This window comes from Rutidosis leptorrhynchoides, chromosome 1, assembly GCF_046630445.1.
Source record: "Rutidosis leptorrhynchoides isolate AG116_Rl617_1_P2 chromosome 1, CSIRO_AGI_Rlap_v1, whole genome shotgun sequence".
Lineage (NCBI taxonomy): Eukaryota > Viridiplantae > Streptophyta > Magnoliopsida > Asterales > Asteraceae > Rutidosis > Rutidosis leptorrhynchoides.
In genome coordinates this window covers 397,830,943-397,858,796 of record NC_092333.1, presented here as the reverse complement: position 1 = coordinate 397,858,796, position 27,854 = coordinate 397,830,943, and the positions used below count along the sequence as shown (strand labels likewise).

Genomic DNA, 27,854 nt, shown 5'->3' with positions numbered 1-27,854 from the left:
ACCATCTCTACTTCATCAGGTATAATAGATAGTGAAGAAAATGTACTTAAAATAACAAACCCATCAGCATCCGTTTCCTTAAGGTAAAAGTCACTTAAATTCAAATCCTCATCAACTTGTCCACCTTCAACCTCAGTTTGAGTTGAATGCAAAATTGGAATAATCACTTGCTTAGGCTATGCATTCTCAACTACATCATTATGAGTTTGCATTGCCTCAGATTCAACCGTTTGTGCTTGTGAAGTTGAAGCAGACCTCGCACCACCACCCCTTGTTGAAATATTCACCGTAAGAAATTCTCCATCTACTCCTATCTCCCCCTCATGGCTATTCTGAGGATCAGAATCGTCATGTTCATCATCACGGTGAGGACTTAGTAGAGAAGAGCAGGAAGTAAGTCGATGTCGTATTCTAGCACGAAACATTGCTTGAAGAGAAGTACGTCGAAGAACATCAAGATTTATTCTAGAAAACATACGACTAAAATATTCTTGCTCCAAAGCATCATAATAATTTGGTTAACGTGGGGGTGATGGTGGAAAAGTAACAATGGGAACAACATCATCAGCGTCTGTTGTCGGTGGAAGTGTTTGATTTCCCGTGAGGGCGGGTAAGGATAAATGTGCGGTATTATTCTTATATGTAAGGTTGTACATACTACTAGTCAGATTCGTGATATCCCCTTCTGATAGAGGTTGGGCAACAACCGGAGTTTTCACCCGCGAAGATTCTTTCAAATCATCCGCCTCCATGACTTTAGTCTCATGGGACTCTGACAGAGTAGCAGAACTACTCGTCAGTTTAGCTCTCGCTGAGATTTCATCCCCGACTCCTGAAGTCATCAATGTACCATGAGGTGGCACATCTCTTTTAGTTAAAGATTCAACATTTAGATTTCGATACGAATAGGAAGTGGTTTGAACCAATGGATCAATTTATTGAACCAAAGAAACAGTCTGCTGGAACTCTGATAAATTTCTCAAATGAATGTCATGTTGATTCGTTTCCATGGGACGCGGCAGATCTCCCTCATCAAGATAAGCCGGACCTCCATGCCCTGTTGTATGTTGAGGCAATACAACATCACTTGGATGAAGTATATCAAGAGGATTTCTGGCCGATATGCAGGGTACCTTTTCAAGATTTTTTGGCTCCCCTTCGGCCGTCCTGGACTTCAATGATTGAGTTTCCTTAATCTATTGAGTCAACGTAGACTTTACTGCAGAGGAAGACTTTACTTCCTTTTGATATGTTTAAGCATATTTGCTTGTGAGATTTATTCTTAAATCCTGATTAAGTTGGATGGGCTGATTGGTCTTTTTACCATCCGTGCGTTTAAATCTCTTGCCTACCGAAGCTTACGCTTCATTTAGCATAGGGCTTACTATTATTCTTGGATGTGATACGGAAATGGGTGAAGGTGACCTAGTAGGGTGTAAGTCTTGGTTCGTATCACCAATGGTTTGAGTAACTGGTAGGCGAACGATTGGAGTCGAAGACCTAGATCTAGTTACGCGTTGGGTAGGTAGAGTCTGAATCATCTCATCAGGCATATAACGTGTCCTCTTCTGCGTTTGTTCGGGAGATGATTGAGTTGCTGATGAGTCAGTGTCACTTCCCTCAAGTGTAGTTGAAGGGGTAGGTTCATCCCTAAGAGTACTAGGCTCTCTGATCCTCACGGGTTGAGCTTGTTGAGCAAGCCTAGGGCGTTTTAGGTTTATCCTAAGTAAAGGATTAGCAGGCCCGGGTGGTTGAACTATAGGTTCCTCTACAACCTCTGGGGCTGGAACCACGGTTGGTTCAACTTGTTCTTGTTGTACCGGGTTCGGAAGAGGTATTTCTACCGCCTCAAAATAAGTACGTATTCTAGCGTCTAAGGGGATTAGCTAACCTCACCAACCAAGTTGGAATTGGTGCAGTGAATTGATTATCAGAGATCACTGGGATGTTCATCTTTACCTCCCCAAAGCGAACCATCGGCATACCCTGTGTACCTGGAACAAAAATATTTGCATTTCTACAAGTATTTATAGCATAATGAATGAAAATGCTGAAAAACCTTTCACAAGGAATATATGAACTCCTTGTCTTGTCAACTTGTGCCCGGACCAGATCCCATAAGATCCCTGCATAATCTGGATATTCTACCCTTGTGAAAGAGTAAAACAACTTCAGCATAGGGACCCTCAAGCTATCAGATCCACTCCTCGTCATCAGAAAACACCTGTTAATGATTGAGAAGATCACATACCACCGAAAGTGTAGACACTTCTTCTGAAACTTAGCCGGTGTAACATTAGTGTCTCCAATATATCCAAGCTAGAACACAGAGTTCATCATCTGTTGAGTAAATGGAAATGCAGGAGCATTGTTCACTAGAGAAAGCTGAAATATCCTCCTGAAATCAGCTTTTGGAATCCTCCTTAATCCATTAACCCCTCTGAGTTCAAACTCGAATCAAGCAAGTTCTCCCTGTGGATTAGCAGGAGTAGGTTGTGTAGCCTCAATAAATTTGATAGTTCTATTAAGAAGTCTCAAATCTGCATCTGGCTCACTAACAGTGTTGCTCAGTGCACCCCATAAGGTATGCCTTTCCAGAATTGCAAGCCAGTAATTGGCAGGTATGTTGGTGATAATGCTAAAAATGAACATATATTTCATAGCATTATCCCTCAAGAAAGACAAGCTTTTAGTTGCAATTGTTCTATTTACAAGTGATATTCGTTTAAATAATAAACGGTGAAGACAAAAGACAGATTCGATGAATTGAAGACGCAAACGACCAAAAAGCTCAAAAGTACAAAATACAATTTAAGTGGTTTAATTTATTGATGAGAAACGTCTAAAAGTTACAAGAGTACGAGCCGCAAAACGCAAAGTACAAGATATTAAATTGTACGCAAGGACGTTCGAAAATCCGGAACTGGGACATGAACCAACTATCAACGCACGTCGCAACGGAGCTAAAATTACAAGTCAACAATGCACAAGAATATAATATAATATATAATTAATTATATAAAATTATATATATTATATTATATATTAAATAAATTCGAGCAGCCCACGTTTTAATCACTTTATGACCAGGAGAAGGCGGCCATGCGACCGCATGGCCTGGAAGAAGAAAACTCATGCGGTCGCATGAGTTACTGTCGCAGGCCAAGTATTATAAAAAGGCAGTTTGCTCGACATTTTAATTACACAGAATTCAATCTCTCTCACTCTCAAATATATATTTATATTTATATTTTAATTATAATTTTAATATTAAAGTTTAATAATAATAAGGTTATGTTAGCGAATGTTTTAAGTTTGTAAGTCGAAACTCTGTCCGTGTAACGCTACGCTATTAATACTCATTGTAAGTTATGTTCAACCTTTTTAAATTAATGTCTCGTAGCTAAGTTATTATTATGCTTATTTAAATTGAAGTAATCGTGATGTTGGGCTAAATATTAAAGACGGAGTAATTCGGCTTTGTACCATAATTGGGGTTTGGACAAAAGACCGACACTTGTGGAAATTGGACTATGGGCTATTAATGGGCTTTATATTTGTTTAATTGAATGATAGTTCGTTAATTTAATATAAAGATTTACAATTAGACGTAATTATAAATAACCATATACACTCGATCGAACACGATGGGCGGGATATTTATAAATACTAATAATCGTTCATTTAACCGGACACAGGAATGAATTAATAGTCAATGGACTTATTAAAATAGGGGTGGATTACATACAAGGACACTTAGTGTAATTGATAATAAAGTATTAAAACCTTGGATTGTACACAGTCTATAACCTGGTGTAATCATTAACAAAGTATTAAGACCTTGTTACAGTTTAAGTCCCCAATTAGTTGGAATATTTGACTTCGGATATAAGGATAATTTGACGAGGACACTCGCACTTTATATTTATGACTGATGGACTGTTATGGACAAAAACCGTATGGACATATTGAATAATCCAGGACAAAGGACAATTAACCCATGGTAATAAACTAAAATCAACACGTCGAACATCATGATTATGGAAGTTTAAATAAGCATAATTCCTTTATTTTATATCTTATCGCACTTTTAATTAACGTACTTTTTAATTATCGCAATTTTATTTATCGTCATTTTATTTATCGCACTTTTTATCGCACTTTTATTATCGTCATTTACTTTACACTTTAAATTACGTTATTTTTATTTTTAATATTTTACATTAGGTTTTAATTGTGACTTAAGACATAAAATCGACAACCCGGTCATTAAATGGTAAAACCCCCTTTTTATAACAATAATACTACTTATATATATATATATATATATATATATATATATATATATATATATATATATACAAATATAGTTTAAAATAAAATATAGCGTTAAACTTGGCTAGCTCCCTGTAGAACGAACCAGACTTACTAAAAACTACACTACTATACGATTAGGTACACTGCCTATAAGTGTTGTAGCAAGGTTTAGGTATATCCACTCTATAAATAAATAAATAACTTGTGTAAAATTGTATCGTATTTAATAGTATTTCGTAATAAAAATATAACTATTTCGTATACACCTCGCATAACATCAAGTAATTTTTGGCGCCACTGCCGGGGAAACTTAACGCCGAAGCGAAACGCTATATAAAAAAAGATTTTTATTAAGTTTTTTTTTGTTTGTAAAAATACGTTTTAAATATTAAAAATACAAAAATATAAAAAGAAAAACAAAATATATATATTTTTAAGAGTTTGTTTAAAATATATAAAATTATAAAGTATTTTTACTTTAATTTTTAAATATAAGTTTTATTTAATTTATTTAAATATTTTATTTAAATTAAAAACAGAAAATAAAGTAAAAAAGTAAAAAAAATATAAAAATAAAAATACGCGTTGAATCTGCATTTTTGCACCTGCATCAGACTGACCCTGCATAGCCATGCGACCGCATGGTTTCTCTGCCTTAACCCCATGCGAACGCATAGTGTGATCTGACAGATCTGACCTGGTACGCCATAATTACGATTAAGGTTAAGGTTAATTAATTATTATTACTATCAACTAGGGTTTTAATTAATTATTAGTATTATTATTTAATGTAGTTAAGTTTTTATAATTAAATCTAGTTTTAATTTATATTTTGTATATTTAAGTTTTAATTAGTTTTATTAATATATAAAATTAATACTTTTATAAAATAATAATAAAAAATAATATTTTTATAAAAATAAGTAATTTTATCATTTTTTTTATCTTTTTATAAATTGTATATTTTAATCATTTATTCGTATATTGTATATTTTTCGTTCGTACTTAGTTTTAAATTTAGTTTTTGCCGTAGTTATTTTTATTTCTAGATTTTTAGGCTTTGCCGTAAAATCCCTTAAGTGCATTTCTTTAGACTAAGATTTAGGTGCTTTAGAATTTTGCGACGCCGTATTTAATAGATTTTAGTGCCTAATTAAGTTATTACCATTTTGAATATAGAATTCCTTTTAAGCTTTAATACCTTTAGACGTAAGTTTTAATTTTTAGTTTTTAGAATTCTAAGTTTCGACGCTTATTTTCTTATTTTTATTTTCCGACATTTGTTTTTTGACCTTTTATTTTTCGACGTTTTACGACGCACTCTTTTTCTTTCTTATTTCTCGACGCTCTAGTTTTTAGAACATAGAATTTTCTATTTCTTCTCTAAAATTTCAAAACGAAAAATTATTTTAAGCGGTTAAATTGATAGACATCCAAAATTTTCTGGTTCGTAGTAATAGTTGGATTTGTTAGTGGCGAGTTGTGGGCTTCCGATTTAAAGAGTCCTGGCTACCTGCTGCATCTATTGGCTATTCGAAACGTGAGCAAAATCAGAAAAATCTATTAATTTGATAACTTATATAATTTTTATCTTTTATAACTAATAGGATATTCAGTGAATGCACCGAGCAAAACGTTCACCACCTTTCATACGTTCAACACTTGTAACTCGATCAAGACATCTAGCCAACATTGTCGCCGTTGATTTTTCTTTAGAATCGTCATCTAGTCGATCAAGTACTCCAATTCAAATTTCCGATAATCCATTTTTTGAACCCAACCTCATAATTGAGAATCCGGAGGATATTCAGGGACAATTCAGAGATCCTGAACCACTAATCATTCCTCCTGAACCACAAATTACTCATCCAGAGATTGTCGAGGAAGAAACCATTAAATTAGAATCCTCTAGTGATTCAGATTCAACAATTTCAATCATGGAAAATCTGGAACCTCTAAGTATGGAAGACCGAATGAGGGCTAAACGCACTGGCCAAGGTCACGTAATTACTCAACCAGACATTAATGCGCCAGATTATAAAATCAAAGGACAAATCCTACACATGGTAACTAATCAATGCCAATTTAGTGGTGCGCCGAAGGAAGATCCAAACGAACATCTTCGTACCTTTAATAGGATTTGTACTCTATTTAAGATCAGAGAAGTTGAGGATGAACAGATCTATCTCATGTTATTTCCCTGGACTTTAAAGGGAGAAGCCAAAGATTGGTTAGAATCGTTACCTGAAGGGGCGATTGATACATGGGATGTTTTAGTTGAAAAATTTCTTAAACAATTCTTTCCGGCATCTTAGACCGTAAGACTTCAAGGAGAAATTGTTACGTTCACACAGAAGCCAAATGAAACATTATATGAGGCATGGACAAGATTCGGAAAGTTGTTGAGAGGATGTCCTCAGCATGGTTTAGACACTTATCAAATAGTACAAATATTCTATTAAGGATGCGACATCACTACACGAAAAGACATCGACATAGCAGCTGGTGGTTCCATTATGAAGAAAACCGCAACTGAAGCTTACAAAATTATTGATAACACTGCTTCCCACTCACATGAGTGGCATCAAGAAAAAGATATCGTTAGATCATCTAAAGCGGCTAGAGTCGATTCTAGCCATGACTTTGATTCCATTTACGCAAAGATAGATGCTTTCGAGAGACGAATGGAAAAGATGACAAAAGATATTCACTCAATACGAATTAGTTGTGAGCAGTGTAGAGGACCACATTTGACAAAAGATTGTCTCAGTATTGAACAAACAATGGAACAAAGAGAGAATCTTTCATACATGAACCAAAGGCCTGGAAAAAATTATCAAAATAATTATCAACCGCCAAGACCAATCTACAATCAAAATCAGAATTATAACCGAAATGTTCCATACAACAACCAACAAGGTCCTAGCAATCAACAAGTATCTAATAATACTTACAATCAGCAAAGACCTATTTTTCTAAATAAACCACCACAAACCGATGATAAAAAGCCAAATTTAGAAGATATGATGTCGAAGCTAGTTGAATCTCAAACACAGTTTTTCACATCTCAGAAACAAACTAATGAACAAAATGCTCAAGCATTTAGAAATCAACAAGCTTCTATTCAAAATTTGGAACAATAAGTAAGCAACCTAGCAAGGTTAATAGGTGAAAGAAAATCGGAAAGTTTACCTAGCGATACAAATGCTAACCCCCGGAATGAAACATCTAAAGCCATTACCACGAGAAGTGGTATTACACTTAAACCACCTGAAATACCTGTAAATTCTGATGACTCTATCCCTACTACACAAGAACCACAACCTGAGCAAGAAAAGGAAACAGAACCGGTAGTTGAAAACGTTAATGAGGATAACACAGTTAAAGCTAAACCTTATGTTAAACCATACCAACCACCACTTCCTTACCCAAGTAAAATGAGAAAAGAAAGACTTGAAGCCGAGCAATCCAAATTCTTGGATATGTTTAAACAAATAAATGTCAATCTTCCTTTCATTGATGTGATTTCAGGAATGCCAAGATATGCTAAATTTCTGAAAGATCTAATCACAAATAAAAAGAAAATGGAAGAACTCTCGGCTGTTACTATGAATGCTAATTGTTCTGCAGTGCTGTTGAATAAGATAACAAAAAAATTATCAGATCCAGGAAGTTTCACAATTCCATGTTTTCTGGGTAGTCTTAGTTCAATAGAAGCATTGGCAGATTTAGGTGCTAGTATAAATTTAATGCCGTATTCATTATACATTAAACTAGTCCTCGGAGAATTGAAACTAACACGAATAAGAATACAACTAGCCGATCGATCAGTAAAATATCCTAGAGGGATAATGGAGAACATGCTAGTTAAAGTTGGTACTTTAGTATTTCCAGTAGATTTTGTTATTCTAGACATGGAAGAAGATTCTCGAGTTCCTCTTATATTAGGAAGACCATTCTTAAACACAGCTAAAGCAATAATAGACGGGTTTGATAAGAAATTGGCCCTAAGTATAGAGGACGAGAGTGTTACCTTTTCTGTGGATAGAGCCATGCAACAACCGCAATCTGCAGATGATACATGTTATTATATTCAAACTATAGATTCACATGTAGAATTGTTAGAAGAATTTCCAGAATTACAAGGAACAGGAGAATGTTCTATAGGAGAAGGAACTGAACCAATTGATGAAGCTGAAATGTTAGCCGCACTCATGGCTAATGATTATGAACCAACAACAGAAGAACTTCAAATGCTAAAAGAAGAAGACATATATCGATACAAATCATCGATAGAAGAACCACCGATATTAGAGTTAAAGCCACTTCCAACCATTTTTAGTATGCTTATTTACATGGTGAATCTGAATTACCTGTAATAATATCGTCTTCTCTTACGGAAAATGAAAAATCTCAACTCATTTCTGTGCTAAAAGCTCATAAACCAGCTATTGCATGGAAGATTCATGATATTAAAGGCATAAGTCCTTCGTATTGCACACATAAAATCCTTATGGAAGAAGGTCATAAAACCTATGTGCAACGCCAATGAAGACTAAATCCTAATATGCAAGATGTTGTTAAGAAATAAATTATTAAACTGCTAGATGCAGGTTTAATTTATCCAATCTCTGATAGTCCATGGGTAAGCCCAGTTCAATGCGTACCTAAGAAGGGTGGCATGATTGTCATCACAAATGAAAAAAATGAGCTTATTCCTACTAAGACTGTAACAGGATGGCGAGTTTGTATTGATTATAGAAAATTAAATGATGCCACCAGAAAAGATCACTTTCCCTTACCTTTCATTGATCAAATGTTGGAAAGATTAGCCGGGAATAGTTACTATTGTTTTCTTGACGGTTTCTCCGGATACTTTCAAATTCCAATAGCACCCGAGGACCAAGAGAAAACCACATTCACGTGCCCTTATGGTACTTTTGCTTACAAACGCATGCCATTTGGACTTTGCAACGCCCCTGCAACCTTTCAAAGGTGCATGATGGCGATTTTTCACGACATGATAGAAGAATGCATGGAAGTTTTCATGGATGACTTTTCAGTCTTCGATGATACTTTTGAAACATGTCTAGTTAATCTTGAACGAATGCTTATTAGATGCGAGCAATCAAATCTAGTACTTAATTGGGAGAAATGTCATTTCATGGTTAAAGAAGGCATCGTTCTTGGTCATAAAATTTCAAAGGAAGGAATTGAAGTGGATAGAGCTAAAGTAGATGTAATTGCTAAACTTCCACATCCCACCAATGTTAGAGGAGTTAGGAGTTTTCTAGGGCATGCCGGTTTTTACCGACGTTTCATAAAAGATTTTTCTAAAATTGTCACTCCTATGAATATACTCCTAGAAAAGGATGCTCTATTCATCTTTTCAGATGAATGCATCAAATCTTTTAATATTCTTAAAGAAAAACTCACTAATGCGCCGATCATGATAACTCTAAATAGGAATCTACCATTTGAAATTATGTGCGATGCAAGTGATTTTGCAATGGGAGCCGTTTTAGGACAAATGATTGAAAAACGATTTCAACCTATTTATTACGCTAGTAAGACGTTACAAGGAGCACAAAAGAATTACACAACTACTGAAAAAGAACTCCTTGCTATTGTCTTTGCTTTTGACATATTTCGTTCAAATCTCGTTCTAGCTAAAACGGTGGTCTATACTGACCATTCTGCTCTTAGATATCTATTTTCGAAACAAGATGCCAAACCATGGTTAATACGTTGGATCTTACTCTTACAAGAGTTCGATATTAAAATCCGAGACAAAAAGGGAGCAAAAAATCTCGCCGCTGATCATCTTTCTCGTCTTGAAAATCCTGAATTAGAAGTTCTAAATGAATCGGCCATACAAGATTACTTTCCTGATGAATATCTATTGAAGATAGATTATAATGAAATTCCATGGTTTGCAGACTATGAAAACTACTTAGTATGTGGATTCCTTGAAAAAGGGTTGTCGTACCAAAAACGAAAGAAATTCTTTAGTGATATAAAACACTATTTCTGGGAAGATCCACATTTGTTTAAAAGTTGTCCCGATGGAATAATCCGCTGATGCGTATTCGGGGATGAAGCCAGTCAAATCTTAAACCATTGTCACACAGGACAACCAGGAGGGCATTATGGGCCTCAACTTACAACAAGGAAAGTTTATGACGCTGGATTCTATTGGCCTACAATTTTCAAAGATGCACACCTTCTTTGTAAATCCTGTGATGCTTGTCAAAGGGCCGGAAAAATAAATCAACGTGATGAAATGCCACAAAATGTCATTCAAGTATGTGAAGTACTTGACGTTTAGGGTATTGACTTTATGGGTCCATTTCCAAAATCTCATAATAATCTCTACATTCTCGTTGCCATTGATTATGTATCTAAATGGGCGAAAGCACAAGCTCTCCCAACTAACGATGCACGAGTTGTAGTCAACTTCTTAAAACGTCTTTTTGCAAGGTTTGGAACACCGAAAGCTTTAATAAGTAATCGGGGTACTCATTTTTGTAATAATCAACTTGAAAAAGTTCTCAAAAGATATGGAGTAACTCATAAAATCTCAACCGCTTATCATCCACAAACAAGTGGACAAGTTGTAAAAACCAACCGAGCTTTAAAACGTATTCTAGAGAAACCGTAGGATCAAATCCGAAGGAATGGTCCATGAAATTGGAGGATGCACTCTGGGCTTTTCGAACAGCCTACAAAACTCCAATTGGCACCACAACTTTTAGACTTGTTTACGAAAAAGCATGTCACCTTCCAGTAGAAATTGAACACAAAGCATTTTGGGCTTTGAAGACATGTAATCTTGATTTGCATGAAGCCGGACGTCTACGATTAAGTCAATTAAACGAATTAGAAGAGTTAAGGCATGAAGCATATGAAAATTCGTTAATATGTAAAGAAAGAACGAAGAAATGGCATGATAAAAGAATCAGAAGTTCAAAAGAATTTAAGGAAGGAGACATAGTTCTTCTTTTCAATTCACGATTCAAGCTATTTCCTGGAAAATTGAAATCAAGATGGTCTGGACCATTCATAGTCAAAAGAGTTTTCCCATATGGAACAATAGAATTAATAAATTTAAATGGGATTGAATTTAAAGTTAATGGTCACAGAGTTGAACATTACATAGATAATCCAATGGAAGTTGAAGATGAAGTTAATCACAATTTTGACACCACAGCTAACTAAGTATGGGAAGATTCCAATCTTTTAATGATAATATATATTTCTGTTAGAGTTAGATTTTCTGTTTTCGTGTAGTTCTCTAGAATGGAATCCGAATGGTCTTTCCCTAGCAGACCCTAAAGAACTAGTCTTCTCCCCCCATTCTGAATTTTTATTTTTTTTAGGTTTTACGAGATGAAGAATTCCTTTGATCTGAACCATGGTCTACTACAACACGCTATGATTACTAAATGTAATAATAACATCTTTCCGAGTGAACTGGTATCATTCATAAGAGGCAAAATGGACGAAGTAAGGAAAGAACTCAGGAAAGACCATCACAAGATACATTTTGTAAAGGAAAATCAAAATCCGCAACAAAAAGAAGAGCACGACACCTTGAAAGATGTCATAAATGCGGAAAATGGTCACACGAAGGTAAATGTTCGAAAAATCAAACATATTCAAATACCGAATTTGTTACTCTATGCAGAGAAGGACCGTTCATATGTTTAGAAGAAAAGTTATTGAAGAATCGAGGTTACGCTTATGTAGCTATGGAAACCAATTCACACGACTCTCCTATGAGTCGGCTAAAGCAGGTCTCTGAGAATTCTATCTCACAGGTAAGTATGTACAATTTTTATTTGTTTTTATTTATTGCTTTTAACCTTTTGATAATAAACGCTGAATCGTTCGCTATAAAGTATTAAATTGATATTCAATAAAATTAGGTATGCGAAACCGAAATTATTGATATCATACAAAAATTTATTACATCACTGCGAAATTTACCGTTTATTCTTAAGGTATAAATATCTTTAATCAATCAATCCAAAATATTTCAGAAATTCGTCAGGAGTAAAACTAGGTGAAATAGCCGAAATTACTTTACCCAAAAAGAGGGACGTATATTTTTGTTAATATTTGATTGATTAAAGTGGGATAAAAGACCAAAAAGATTTTTAATTTTAATTTTTACCTTGTTTTTAAATTAATATTAAATTGTAACGATCCGACCCGTTATCCTTCCAAAAACGTGCCATAAAAAAAAAATTTCTGAGACTGTACATCTGGACGGCGTCCAGCTCTGAAGGACTGGACGGCGTCCAGCCATCTGGGACGGCGTCCAAATACACTAAAAAGTTCTGATCAGTTTTACAATTACACGCGAGCGAAAAACCCGCTTCCCGACACTTTTAAACCAAAACACTTTCACAATATGTTAATATTAATTAAACTAAGAGTTTTCCATAATAAAACCGAGTCTTACAACACCGGGCCCCCATTGACCCATATTACTACAAAGTGACCATTTCGACCCATTTTAGTTTATACAAAACATAGACCGAGCATGGGATTGGGGATACGCTACCCAATCCTAATCATATCCAAAAGCAAGTCTTCTAAAGCAAACTACGCAAGTTCACTAGTTCCCACGCTTACCCGAGCCACCGCATCCATGCAATCTATAAAAATGTAAACAACGAGAGGGTAAGCTAACGCTTAGTGAGTGAGAATATACTACATACATATATATGTATAAAATGGACACGCCACACAAAATATCAAATACCGCATACCGGAGCATCCAAGCATAAAGGCAAGCTAGTCTAAGCATACTGTACAACCACTAAGCAACAAGTTAAGGATACATCAACAAATATAAGTTCACCAACGACGATGTGAACAACGCTAATGAGCTACACCCGGAGGGTTAGCTACATCACAACAATACATTAATATATAAACAACCATGTATAAACATCCAAGGTTAACCCCTTAACCCAATACCGAGAACCGACAACCGATTACCACATGAAGATTGGCCGAACTACACGAGCCTTAGTAAATCTGCACACACACGAGACTACTATCTTCAATAACACAACATCGAGGTTGGCCGAACTACACGAGCCTTAGTGAATCCGAACTACACGAGATTACTACCTCAATAAGATGACCGAACTACACGCGTCATCGTGAATCCGAACTACACGAGACTCACTTCCGATAAGATGACCGAACTACACGCGTCATCGTGAATCCGAACTACACGAGACTCACTTCTCCAACTCAAAACCCACGGTCACGGGATTATAAAATCCACCACATCAGGGTTATCCATATCACAACAATATCAACCCTTCGTTATTGGGGTTATATACACCACATCACAAACACGTGTGAAAACGTACACACAAAACGTGTCACTCGCCAAAGGTGGTCAACCAAAACGCACAACCGTGCCAATTGGACCTAAACGCAAGTCCATCAATCCACCTATATGTGAAGTGAGCTCTATAATCGAGAACCACTTCACCCGACCCGCACCCATCCTACACATACACATGTACATAGGATATTAACACTCACCTTGTCGCCTTGAAGAATGCTACCAAAATCCGCACTCGCCGATGGAATGTACCTATTCCATTGACGCAAATACAACAACACAATTAGGGTTGACTTACAAACCAACCCAATTGACACTTAGTGCAATTTCGACCCAAATGCACCTCCAAGCACAAACCGCGCCCAAACTAACCAATAATCACTAACACAAGTGAAAATGGTCCTAATACACCGATTAAACCCGGACACAAGTGTTAAACACGTGTCTTACCCATTTAGACACCAAAACCCTAATTTTGACCCATTTCAAAATTAGATAATCAAACACACCCAAAAGTGTTCCAATACTTCCATAATCACTAAACCTAGTGATTAAACTCAAGATCAAAGCCTAATGAAGGCCAAAACGTCAACCAACCCAAAACCCGCCAAGTGACAAGAATAACTAGTCACCATGAACCCACTTCATCATCTAAAAGGATTTTACAACAAACTAGCTCAAAACCCTAACTTGAATATCAAATCTAACAAATGAAATTCGGAGTTTGAGCTTACCAATACAAACACAACGTAGCCGGGAATGAGATGAGCAACTTTAGAACCCGAGCTTTGGTGAGAAACCGACTCCTTCTTCTCCAAATCAGGCTCTCTCTCTCTAAACCCTTACTCTCTCTCTAAATATGGTTGAGAGTATTTTGTTGGTGAAGATAAGGTTGAATGAGCTCAACCTTAGCCTATTTGTGGCTTAAAACCGGCCACCAAGTGAAAAGACCAACATACCCCTCTAAATATCTTAAAATCTCACAGCTGGCCCGACAGACCAACTGGAGGGCGTCCAACATTCTGGACGGCGTCCAGTCCTTCACTACTGGATGTCGTCCCACCTATCTGGACAACGTCCCACATAACTGAAAAGGCAGAAACAGAAACAGGGTGTTACAACTCTTCCCCACTTAGACATGATCGCGTCCTCGCGATCTGCGCCACTTAACGGTCCTCAACATAAGTCCCAATCCGACTTTCTTAGGAAACTCTTCCCAACGAATCACCCTTAACAACTAAATCGTCACTCGTGATTTATCAAATCACTATCCTAGCACTAAAACCTTACTCATTCCCTCACATCGGGAAAAACTCAACCAATCTCGAACCGAGATATCAACCCTCTAGCATACCCTTACCGAGTACAATGCTAAAGCATATACAGACCAAAATAAGGTCAACCATCTAAACCGAATGAAGACCAAACGAAAGTGAATCCTCATGGATAACACTTACCACTTAACATTCCTTGTAGTGCGCAACACGACCAATACGCAACTACTGTAACATCATAATCCAACGGCCAAAACCGATAGCGCCCAACGACAATGGAATGCAAATCCCAAGGCGTACAAAATCGACTATTGTCACAACCGAAATAACATGTAAGCGAATCACGGCTATCGCATCACTAATCATACAACATGGTCCTCACGACCCCACCATTGACGTATAAAACAACCAATAGATCAACGACATGGTCCTTACGACCCCACCATCAGTGTATAAAACAACTGATAGATCAATGACATGGTCCTTACGACCCCACCATCGGTGTATAAAATAACCGATAGATCACACAACACGAAAGCTGGCCGAAAACTACACGCGCCTTAGTGAATCCGCAAACACACGCGACTCACCACCTCCACCGCACAACAATCGGGATTGGCCGAACTACACGCGCCTTAGTGAATCCGAACTGCACGAGAGTCACTATCCCAAAAGAATGACCGCAACCACACGCGTCACTTTGTGAATCCGAACTACACGAGACTCACTTCTCAATACAATGACCGAAACCACACGAGTCATTTGTGAATCCAAACTACACGCGACTCACTTACACAATACAATGACCGAAACCACACGAGTCATTTGTGAATCTAAACTACAGTGACTCACTTCCACAATAAGATGACCGAAACAACACGCGTCATCGTGAATCCGAAAACACACGCGATCCACTTACAAATCTCAACATCGGATGAATTCAGCGAACCCCGTCAACGGTCATTCTTCACCGATATAACACTAGTCCCATGATGAAGTCAGCAGACCCTGAAGGTCATGCTTCACCAATCACATACTCCCATGATAAAGTCAGCAGACCCCGAAGGTCATGCTTCACCAATCAATAATCCCATAATGAAGTCAGCGAACCTCGAAGGTCATGCTTCACCAATCAACGCCCTTTTGGCCTCGAACAACGAGTAGCATAACATCGCGCTCTGCTACGCCATAGTGAATCCTAACGGATACCACTAACCATTCACACAATCGAGCAAGAACCACCTATATCAAACATAGGCACAAAACAATAATTATCTAAAAGAGAATCTACCACGCACATCCCTTAACCGAGGGATTTCACCTTGCTCGTCAAACACGTCTATTATCTCTCAACGAGATTTACAACATTACCACCTCGGTGATAATTCAAATCCAGAATCATAAGTACAATTTAACCGAAATTGTACTCTCCCACAAATCGACCAAAACTAGGTCCCAACATAATTTTCGGATCCACTAACGTCATCCGAAATCTCACACTAGAACTTCCTCGTGCGGGAGTGTAACTCCCCCACTTGGAACTATGTTCCATAACCGCATCTTGTACAACCATACAATGCTACCAAAGGTAGACTCTTACCAACAATTGGGTTCACACGACCCATCACCATATCTTGCTCCAACCTTGAGCATACTAAGGATCTTAACCTATCCTTAAACACTTCGAACAAAAAGTGTACCCCAATTTACACAAACTCTACTCTCGCAATCATCCAATTGCTATAGTTTGTCAACTTTCACCTAGTCACTCATGTACCTAAGGGTTTCTCTCCGGTACCCTAAGTACAGTGTAACCACAACATAATCGGAGTCGAATCACCATGCTAGTAGGTATAAAAGAGGCACCTAATGTCGCGTCACGTAGACTCCTTTACCAACATACATCGAAGTCAACACTCAATTTCTCGGGATTTATCCCACCCGTCAAACCTCATGGTTAATCAACTTCAACATAAAAGTGAACACGCGCTTAACGACCGAACACCAAAACCCATTTCCATGGCTTGGTAGAAACATTTCCCAAATACTAAGGAATGCTTGGTTGCACTAAGTCTTACGCCCTTCGCCCATTAATCAAAACATCACCATAGGGCACTTCCATTAGGAAAGACACCCATAACAACAATATGCATAACAGAAGGCATTTAATCAACTCAAATTCAAATGGCACTTAATAAATAATCTAAGGACATATTTATTAAAATGAAGCGTACCTTTAATGTCTCCTTTCCGCACCCGTCCCCGCTAACTTGGGACATTCCGACTTACGACGTCCTTCTTCTTGGCAATTGAAGCACACCATACCATCACCCTTTGGTACCGAACATTCCCAAGACCTGTGACCCCTCATGCCACAATTGTAACATCTAGACGCACTAGAATCCAATATACCCGTCCGTGTATCACCCGTGCTCACACTCAGACCCTTAGTCCTCTTACTCGGAGCACCATACGAAACAACCCTTCTCTCACTTGAAGGTTCACCCTTCTTTGATCGTGAATACGACTCGAAACCTCTAGCCAAGTCGAATAATTCCGCAAACGATTTCGCTTGACCCAGGCTAATTTTACTCTTCAAGTCATCATTCAAGGTCCGATAGAAATCCTCCATCAACAACCGATCATTCCCCAAATACTCCGGGCAAAAACGAGCCTTCGCCATAAAGGTCGTTTTGAGAGTATTCAAGTCCATAGAACCCTGTTGCAAATTTCGCAACTCATTACGCATTTTCGATAAATCGGCTGAAGTCCGGAACTCCTCGAAGAATTCCTTCTTAAATTCGTCCCATGATAACGCCATAAACGTTTCGCCACCGACAAGATCAATCTTACCATCCAACCAATCCTTCGCCCTACCCCGCAACAAACTAGTAGCGAGTCTTGTCCTCTTCTCGGGAGGGCATTCAATAGTACAAAAACACCCTTCGACATCCGAGATCCAAGTTGTGCTTATCAAAGGATCCGATTTCCCGTCATACATTGGGGGTTTAGTCATCATGAAGTTCTTAAGACAACGCTCCATTCCACTACTACCTTGAAGTTCGGAATACTTCCTATCAATTTCTTCTCGAAACGCACTCATTTGCTCCACAACGGCGGCCGCAACTCTAGCGTTAAACTCCACATCATTCGTCTCGATCCCATTTCCCGTCGCCATTCTAAGGAATGCAAAGCGATTAGATTCACGAACGTATAAAGCACACATACAATACCACCCCCATCTTGCTAAACACTCGTCGTACATCACTTGCTAAACACGATTTGTACCCGTAATAAGGTTTGCAAGTCCTTATTAAGCACACACGCCGTATCACTCGTTAGTACAACGACCGCCTCGCTCGATGATATAAACAACACTAACAAAATTCTACGCGGTATAAGCACACGCAAGAATTATTATCACCATACAATAATATATTAATAATATCCGCATTACTAATATAAACGTTAGTACACCTATATACAAGGCACTAACTATAACTCATTCCGACCCGTAATCCTACAAGTCCCGCAACAATTAAGCACACACAAAATTCTAAGTCTAGGCACCTATCTCAAGTCACCTAAATCCCTTAGACCATGCTCTGATACCACTTGTAACGACCCAACCCGTTATCCTTCCAAAAATGTGCCAAAAAAAAAAAACTTTTGTGAGACTGTACATCTGGACGGCGTCCAGCTCTGAAGGACTGGATGGCGTCCAGCCATCTGGGACGGCGTCCAAATACACTAAAAAGTTCTGATCAGTTTTACAATTACACGCGAGCGGAAAACCCGCTTCCCGACACTTTAAACCAAAACACTTTCACAATATGTTAATATTAATTAAACTAAGAGTTTTCCATAATAAAACCGAGTCTTACAACACCGGTCCCCCATCGACCCATATTACTACAAAGTGACCATTTCTACCCATTTTAGTTTATACAAAACATAGACCGAGCATGGGATTGGGGATACGCTACCCAATCCTAATCATATCCAAAAGCAAGTCTTCTAAAGCAAACTACGCAAGTTCACTAGTTCCCACGCTTACCCGAGCCACCGCTTCCATGCAATCTATAAAAATGTAAACAACGAGAGGGTAAGCGAACACTTAGTTAGTGAGAATATACTACATACATATATATGTATAAAATGGACACGCCACACAAAATATCAAATACCGCATACCGGAGCATCCAAGCATAAAGGCAAGCTAGTCTAAGCATACCGTACAACCACTAAGCAACAAGTTAAGGATACATCAATAAATATAAGTTCAACAACGACGATGTGAACAACGCCAATGAGCTACACCCGGAGGGTTAGCTACATCACAACAATACATTAATATATAAACAACCATGTATAAACATCCAAGGTTAAACCCTTAACACAATACCGAGAATCGACAACCGATTACCACATGAAGATTGGCCGAACTACACGAGCCTTAGTAAATCCGCATACACACAAGACTACTATCTTCAATAACACAACATCGAGGTTGGCTGAACTACACGAGCCTTAGTGAATCCGAACTACACGAGATCACTACCTCAATTAGATGACCGAACTACACGCGTCATCGTGAATCCGAACTACACGAGACTCACTTCTGATAAGATGACCGAACTACATGCGTCATCATGAATCCGAACTACACGAGACTCACTTCTCCAACTCAAAACCCACGTTCACGGGATTATAAAATCCACCACAGCACATCACAACAATATCAACCCTTCGCCATTGGGGTTATACACACCACATCATAAACACGTGTGAAAACGTACACATAAAACGTGTACCTCGCCAAAGGTGGTCAACCAAAACACACAACCGTGCCAATTGGACCTAAATGCAAGTCCATCAAATCCACCTATATGTGAAGTGAGCTCTATAACCGAGAACCACTTCACCCGACCCGCACCCATCCTACACATACACATGTACATAGGATATTAACACTTACCTTGTCGCCTTGATGAATGCTACCAAAATCCGCAACTCGCCAATGGAATGTACCTATTCCATTAACGCAAATACAACAACACAATTAGGGTTGACTTACAAACCTACCCAATTGACACTTAGTGCAATTTTGACCCAAATACACCTCCAAGCACAAACCGCAACCAAACTAACCAATAATCACTAACACAAGTGAAAATGGTCCTAATACACCGATTAAACCCGCACACAAGTGTTAAACACGTGTCTTACCCATTTAGACACCAAAACCCTAATTTTGACCCATTTCAAAATTAGATAATCAAACACACTCAAAAGTGTTCCAACACTTCCATAATCACTAAACCTAGTGATTAAACTCAAGATCAAAGCCTAATCAAGGTCAAAATGTCAACCAACCCAAAACTCGCCAAGTGACAAGAATAACTAGTCACCATGAACCCACTTCATCATCTAAAAGGGATTTACAACAAACTAGCTCAAAACCCTAACTTGAATATCAAATCTAACAAATGAAATTCGGAGTTTGAGCTTACCAATACAACCACAACGTAGTCGCGAACGAGATGAGCAACTTTAGAACCCGAGCTTTGGTGATAAACCGACTCCTTCTTCTCCAAATCAAGCTCTCTCTCTCTCTCTCTAAACCCTTACTCTCTCTCTAAATATGGTTGAGAGTGTTTTGTTGGTGAAGATAAGGTTGAATGAGCTCAACCTTTGCCCATTTGTGGCTTAAAACCGGCCACCAAGTGAAAAGACCAACATACCCCTCTAAATATCTTAAAATCTCACAGCTGGCCCGACAGACCAACTGGACGGCGTCCAACATTCTGGACGGCGTCCAGTCCTTCACTACTGGACGACATCCTACCTATCTAGACGGCGTCCCACATAACTGAAAAGGCAGAAACAGAAACAGGGTGTTACATAAATTATTATTGTAAATTTTTAAAACCAATATATTTAAGTTTTTAAAATATTTTAAAATTAATATTTTCAATATAAGTTTGTAAAATTAATGTATAAAAATATTAATGATATTTATATGAATTTTTAATTTAAGTTTGGTGTGAATTTAAAAACAAAAATTTACTTTATTTCATTAAGTTAAAAATTTGATATTTAAAATTCGTCGTAAGTTGAAGACTAGGTCATTGAACCGAAATTCCTTTACCCGAGGGTGGGACGAGAAATTTTATTATCATTATTTTTAATCTTATTAATTTAAAGTATGCCAACAACATTTAAAAAAAAACCCAAAAATCTTTGCTTTTAAAACAACGCTTACAAAATGACAAATTTTAAAATTTTATCGAGAGACGAACTAGGACAACGATTCGAAACGACCTCATTCTAAAAGAAAACAAAATTTTAAAATTAATTAATTGTTTCATAAGTAAATGGTTTTATATATATAAAAAAGGATACTATAGGGTGATCTTTACTATTTCTTGAAAGTGGAATATTAAGTCCCATTTCAAATTACCATGCATGTTTATATTTGTATTGTATGTATTTTATCTCATGTACACAACAGGGTAAAACAACGCATTTTCAAAGACTGGCATTAAGTTCAGCAAAAGCAACAAATTTTGACGACAAAATGAAAAACAAGTGTGATGTAACAACAGACGGAATGAACAAATGATGTGCAACATTTATCATTCAACACAAACAACAATATATTTGGAGACTTTGGTAAAATTTAATCATTTTTCTACGCTAATCACCCTCAATAATTTGAATTGTTACTGATTTCTTGCAAATGAGGGCATTGCAAGATCTTAAGTGTGGGAAGGGATTAAATTCTTTCGGTTTTAAAATTTTTTTGACTTATACACTTGGTTACCATTAAAAATACTAGTAACGCAGTAGTTGTATTAGAATCTAGTGCTCTCTGATAATAAAGAACAGCCCTAGTCTTATATACTGAGTACCCAATTCTAGTAAATTTTTTAATTTTTTTTTCAAATAAATGAATTCAAAATTATGTTTATACATATTTATGAATGATAAAACTAGGTGTTAACACCGAAATTATTGTTACCTCGTAAAGGACATAAATTAAGAAACAACCCAAAATCTTAGAATTCATTTAAAATGGAATAGAGGAGAATAAAAAGGCAAAGAAAGGAAAATAAAAGCCAAGTGTGGGAAAAATTTACCAAGTTATTTAGAACATATATCACATATTTTTTTTTACAAATAATTGAAGATACTTTTGTTTTGGACTATATTAATCAATTTTACCCAGTTTATTGTAATATAAATGAAATTTAAAAGGAAGTAAAGTCTTCCGAGAGAAATAGACACGCGCTTCTTGATTTAGGTCAGGAAGTTGTCATCCAGACCGGTTGTAGAGTCTACGAAAAACCTTGAAAAGTTTTCTCAAAAATCAGCTGGAAATCCACGGACCTCTGCATCAAACAGGGTCGCCAAGTGGTCAGACTTATCCTAACCATGAGAGGATCTGTCTTGTACAATGGGGGGGCACCGTGAAAATTAGCTTATAAGACTAATGAATCAGATCCCCAGAAAGGATAATATCCTTAAAGATCAAAAATCAGCTTTTAAGACTGATATTACTCAATCCTTGAGATTGACCTTAAAGATTGAGAATTCAAACTCATGAAATTCAATGATATCTAAACTCGAGCTTGAACGAGAAAATATTTTGATCAAATTACAAACCGATTTGTTTTCTGAAAACCTATTTTCAATGCGTTCATTACCATTGAACGTAAAATCCTAGATATTCACATGGAATTCATTAGGTCACCTGAACCAAATCGGATGTCAACCGTAAGAACGGTGGTTGCATAGCATGGTCGAAGATAGGACCTTGTGCCAGACCAAAAAACTATAAGGTGATCTTTACTATTACTCCTACAAAAGATAGTAATTGCATCCGACAAGATATATACCATAATCAAAAGCATGTCACGGGATATTGCCTTAACAGTTGCTTGTTCAACACTTTCCTTTACAACCGAACGGTAGTTTACCGAAAGGTAATATACGGAGCAAGTAAACTGGATGTGTTGCTTTCCCAATACAAGGTTAGCAAGTGGGTGACCCAAAACCATAAGTTTTAAGCTAAAATTTTCAAATCTGAAACCCACAAAACCCACAAAAACAATTTGCAAATACCGGTGAAGGGTTATTCCGGAAAACTTATCTAGGGTAAAAGCTAGATTGAATTTTCAAAAGATCAAATGTTTTCATAAAGATCCAATTTCCTAAAGGATCTAAATTTTCATAGTCATGTGGGACTGTAAACCACAACGTTACTATCATTGTTCATACCGCCGTATAGAAATCACAGATGTACAAAGTGTGAAGAATAAAGAAGTGATTATAGTAAAGTTATATTCAAGTTCTATATTGCTTGAGGACAAGCAACACTCAAGTGTGGGAATATTTGATATTACTAAAAACGAACATATATTTCATAGCATTATCCCTCAAGAAAGACAAGCTTTTAGTTGCAATTGTTCTATTTACAAGTGATATTCGTTTAAATAATAAAAGGTGAAGACAAAAGACAGATTCGACGAATTGAAGACGCAAATGACCAAAAAGCTCAAAAGTACAAAATACAATCCAAGTGGTTCAATTTATTGATGAGAAACGTCTAAAAGCTACAAGAGTACGAGCCGCAAAATGCGAAGTACAAGATATTAAATTGTACGCAAGGACGTTTGAAAATCCGGAACCGGGACATGAACCAACCATCAACGCGCGACGCAACGGAGCTAAAATTACAAGTCAACAATGCACAAGAATATAATATAATATATAATTAATTATATAAAATTATATATATTATATTATATATTAAATAAATTCGAGCAGCCCACGTTTTAATCACTTTGTGACCAGGAGAAGGCGGCCATGCGACTGCATGGCCTGGAAGAAGAAAACTCGTGCGGTCACATGAGTTACTGTAGCAGGCCAAGTATTATAAAAAGGCAGTTTGCTCGACATTTTAATTACACAGAATTCAATCTCTCTCACTCTCAATTATATATTTATATTTATATTTTAATTATAATTTTAATTTAATATTAAAGTTTAATAATAATAAGGTTATGTTAGCGAATGTTTTAAGTTTGTAAGTCAAAACTCTGTCCGTATAATGCTACGCTATTAATACTCATTGTAAGTTATGTTCAACCTTTTTAAATTAATGTCTCGTAGCTAAGTTATTATTATGCTTATTTAAATTGAAGTAATCGTGATGTTGGGCTAAATATTAAAGACGGGGTAATTGGACTTTGTACCATAATTGGGGTTTGGACAAAAGACCGACACTTGTGGAAATTGGACTATGGGCTATTAATGGGCTTTATATTTGTTTAATTGAATGATAGTTCGTTAATTTAATATAAAGATTTACAATTGGACGTAATTATAAATAACCATATACACTCGATCGGACACGATGGGCGGGATATTTAAAAATACTAATAATCGTTCATTTAACCGGACACGGGAATGGATTAATAGTCAATGGACTTATTAAAATAGGGGTGGATTACATACAAGGACACTTGGTGTAATTGATAATAAAGTATTAAAACCTTGGATTGCACACAGTCAATAACCTGGTGTAATCATTAACAAAGTATTAAGACCTTGTTACAGTTTAAGTCCCCAATTAGTTGGAATATTTGACTTCGGGTATAAGGATAATTTGACGAGGACACTTGCACTTTATATTTATGACTGATGGACTGTTATGGACAAAAACCGTATGGACATATTGAATAATCCAGGACAAAGGACAATTAACCCATGGTAATAAACTAAAATCAACACGTCGAACATCATGATTACGGAAGTTTAAATAAGCATAATTCCTTTATTTTATATCTTATCGCACTTTTAATTAACGTACTTTTTAATTATCGCAATTTTATTTATCGTCATTTTATTTATCGTACTTTTTATCACACTTTTATTATCGTCATTTACTTTACGCTTTAAATTAAGTTATTTTTATTTTTAATATTTTTCATTATGTTTTAATTGTGACTTAAGACATAAAATCGACAAACCGGTCATTAAACGGGAAAACCCTCTTTTTATAATAATAATACTACTTATAATAATAATACTACTTATATATATATATATATATATATATATATATATATATATATATATATATATATATATATATATATATATATATATATATATATATATATATACACAAATATAGTTTAAAAAATATAGCGTTAAACTTGGCTAGCTCCCTGTGGAACAAACCGGACTTACTAAAAACTACACTACTGTACGATTAGGTACACTGCCTATAAGTGTTGTAGCAATGTTTAGGTATATCCACTCTATAAATAAATAAATAACTTGTGTAAAATTGTATCGTATTTAATAGTATTTCGTAATAAAAATATAACTATTTCGTATACACCTCGCATAACATCAGTTGGTCTCAGGATTAATGAAGTGATTGTTCGCCATTTAGTTGTTTAATAAGAATAGAAGACCACAATATGTTAACATAACGCACATATCTCTATTCCTATTTCCTTTAAAATCCTTTGTGTTTTTCAATTTTATGATTTTTATGGATTTTCTCAAATAACAATCATTTATTCACATTATCCACAAGTATTTGATAATCATGATAATCCACTTTAAGCATTCAAACAAGTATCATGAATAATTAAACAATAACACCAAAAATCCAACCAATACTTAGTCATTTTTCAAAATCAAAAGCAGATTCAGTAATCAAGAAATATGACAGATTTGGTAACCAAATAAGCTTTTCTTTTCACTATAATGAACTAGAGTAAGCATTATTTTAAATTCAAATCATGAAATTTCAAAATACCATAAACTAGACTCGGTATCAGACCAAAGACCAGATTCAGTATCTCCAATTTTCACATATTATTACTTTAACATGCATATCTAGTTATATAACACTTAAATTTACAACCAGAATCAATTTTGAACTCACCAGATTAGGTAATCATGTTGTCATGTTAAACAGACTCGGTATCCTTATCATGAACACATTCAGTATATACAGAGTCAATTAAACATGAATCAAACATGCAATCAGAATCATTTATCTCATAGATCCACATATTAATCACTGATTAGACTTTATTTCAAAGCATTTGATCATTTAAATCTAATTTAATCTTAGATTTAAGATTTGTCTCAGATTCGGTTTCTTTCAACAATTTTTCAAATTGGAAGTCTTAATCAAGTAATAAGTGATCTTTTCTGGTTTATTGGCATTTATTCAACTCAGATTTATAAAATATATATCACAAACTTGATTAAAATCAGAAATTACCAAAGATTTGAAGAAATAAGAGAACGGAATCTGTAGATTAGCACAAATTCGGTATTTGATTAAGAAAGCATGAGAGTCTTTGACTTTGACTCTTCTATTTATGTATGCCGAAAGTGATTCAGACTTGGACCTTACCGAATCGGCCTAAGATACCGAATGCCGTCCATTTTCAAACTTTAACCAATTTAACTTCAAACGTTGACAACTCAATATCAGGAAATTCACAAGTTTATAATATTTTCTTTAAAATTCAATATTGAGTGAATTTTGAGCATTTTGAGACTTAACGAATCTGGACTTTTGTTGTCAGACTCGGTATGATGCTAAAAATAGCATTTATTCATGAAAAATTCAAATCTTTTGGAACTTAACTTTCAAATTTTTATAGATTTTCTAAAATAAAGATTTGTACTTAGAAAAATTTGAATTATGTATAAAGCACAAACCTTCAGTGATACCAATTGTTAAAACGGGTTGCATACTGAGATGTATACAAGCCAAAGTGAATTTTATCAGATTAACACATAATATTTTATGTATTCACTTTTGAAAATCAATTTTCTTTTTCATTTTCTTCATTTCTCCCCCTCAAAATGTGATATACAGACAAGTAAATCACCGTTTTGATTTTTTCACAAGAAAATTGAATAACTCCCACTTGAAATATGATATCAATCAGTTACTTCCCCCTATTGTAACTATTGAACTATAAGCCCGGAAAGCTAACATGTAAATAAAAGCTCCCCCTTAAATGATAATATCTAAAGCAAAAGATATCAGTTACTCCCTCTAGAAAGTATTTACTCCCCCTAAACACATGATCCCAGGTATAAGGCCCAATAATATTAAGGAATTAAGCACAATATTCAACCATGACAATTTATTGAATCAAGAACTTTAGCCTAACTTTATCTAAAGTTTTAGTGAACATGTCAGCTAATTGTACTTTGGTAGGCACGAAGTATAATTCTACATCATCCTTTTCTACATGGTCCTTAATAAAGTGATAACGAATATCTATGTGTTTAGTCTTAGAATGCTGGACTGGGTTGCTAGTAATTGCAATTGCACTATGTGAATCACAGTATATCGGGGTTTTAGTGATCTTAGAGCCATAGTCCAGTAGTTGAGTTTGCATCCAGAAAACTTGTGAACAACAATGAGCTACAGCAATGTGCTCAGACTCAGACGTTGACAATGAAACATGGTTTTGTTTCTTGAATGACCAACCAACTAACTATTCCCCAACATCTGATTGGATCCAAATGTGATTTTCCTATCAACATGGCAATTGCCATGATCTGCATCAGTATAAGCAATGAGAGTGAAATCGGATCCATGTGGATACCAGATTCCAAGATTAGGAGTACCTTTTAGGTACCGAAAAATCCTAACCACCACTTTGGAGTGAGATTTCTTAGGGTTGGACTGAAAGCGGGCACAGACAGTTACAACAAGTGTAATTTCTGGTCGAGTTACAGTCAAATACATTAAAGAGCTAACCATGTTTTGATAAAGCGTTATATCAAAGGGTGCCCCATTTTTATCAGCATTTAACAAAGTCCTCATTGGGGTTGAC

General features: G+C 36.1%; 1 non-coding gene across 1 annotated transcript; it reads right to left on the bottom strand.

Annotated features, from left to right (window-relative positions):
* Positions 1 to 6,638: 6,638 nt before the first annotated feature.
* Positions 6,639 to 6,745, bottom strand: LOC139886753 (small nucleolar RNA R71). Its single transcript, XR_011772621.1, has one exon. It is a non-coding gene; the product is annotated as a small nucleolar RNA R71 (small nucleolar RNA).
* Between the last annotated feature and the right edge of the window lie 21,109 nt (positions 6,746 to 27,854).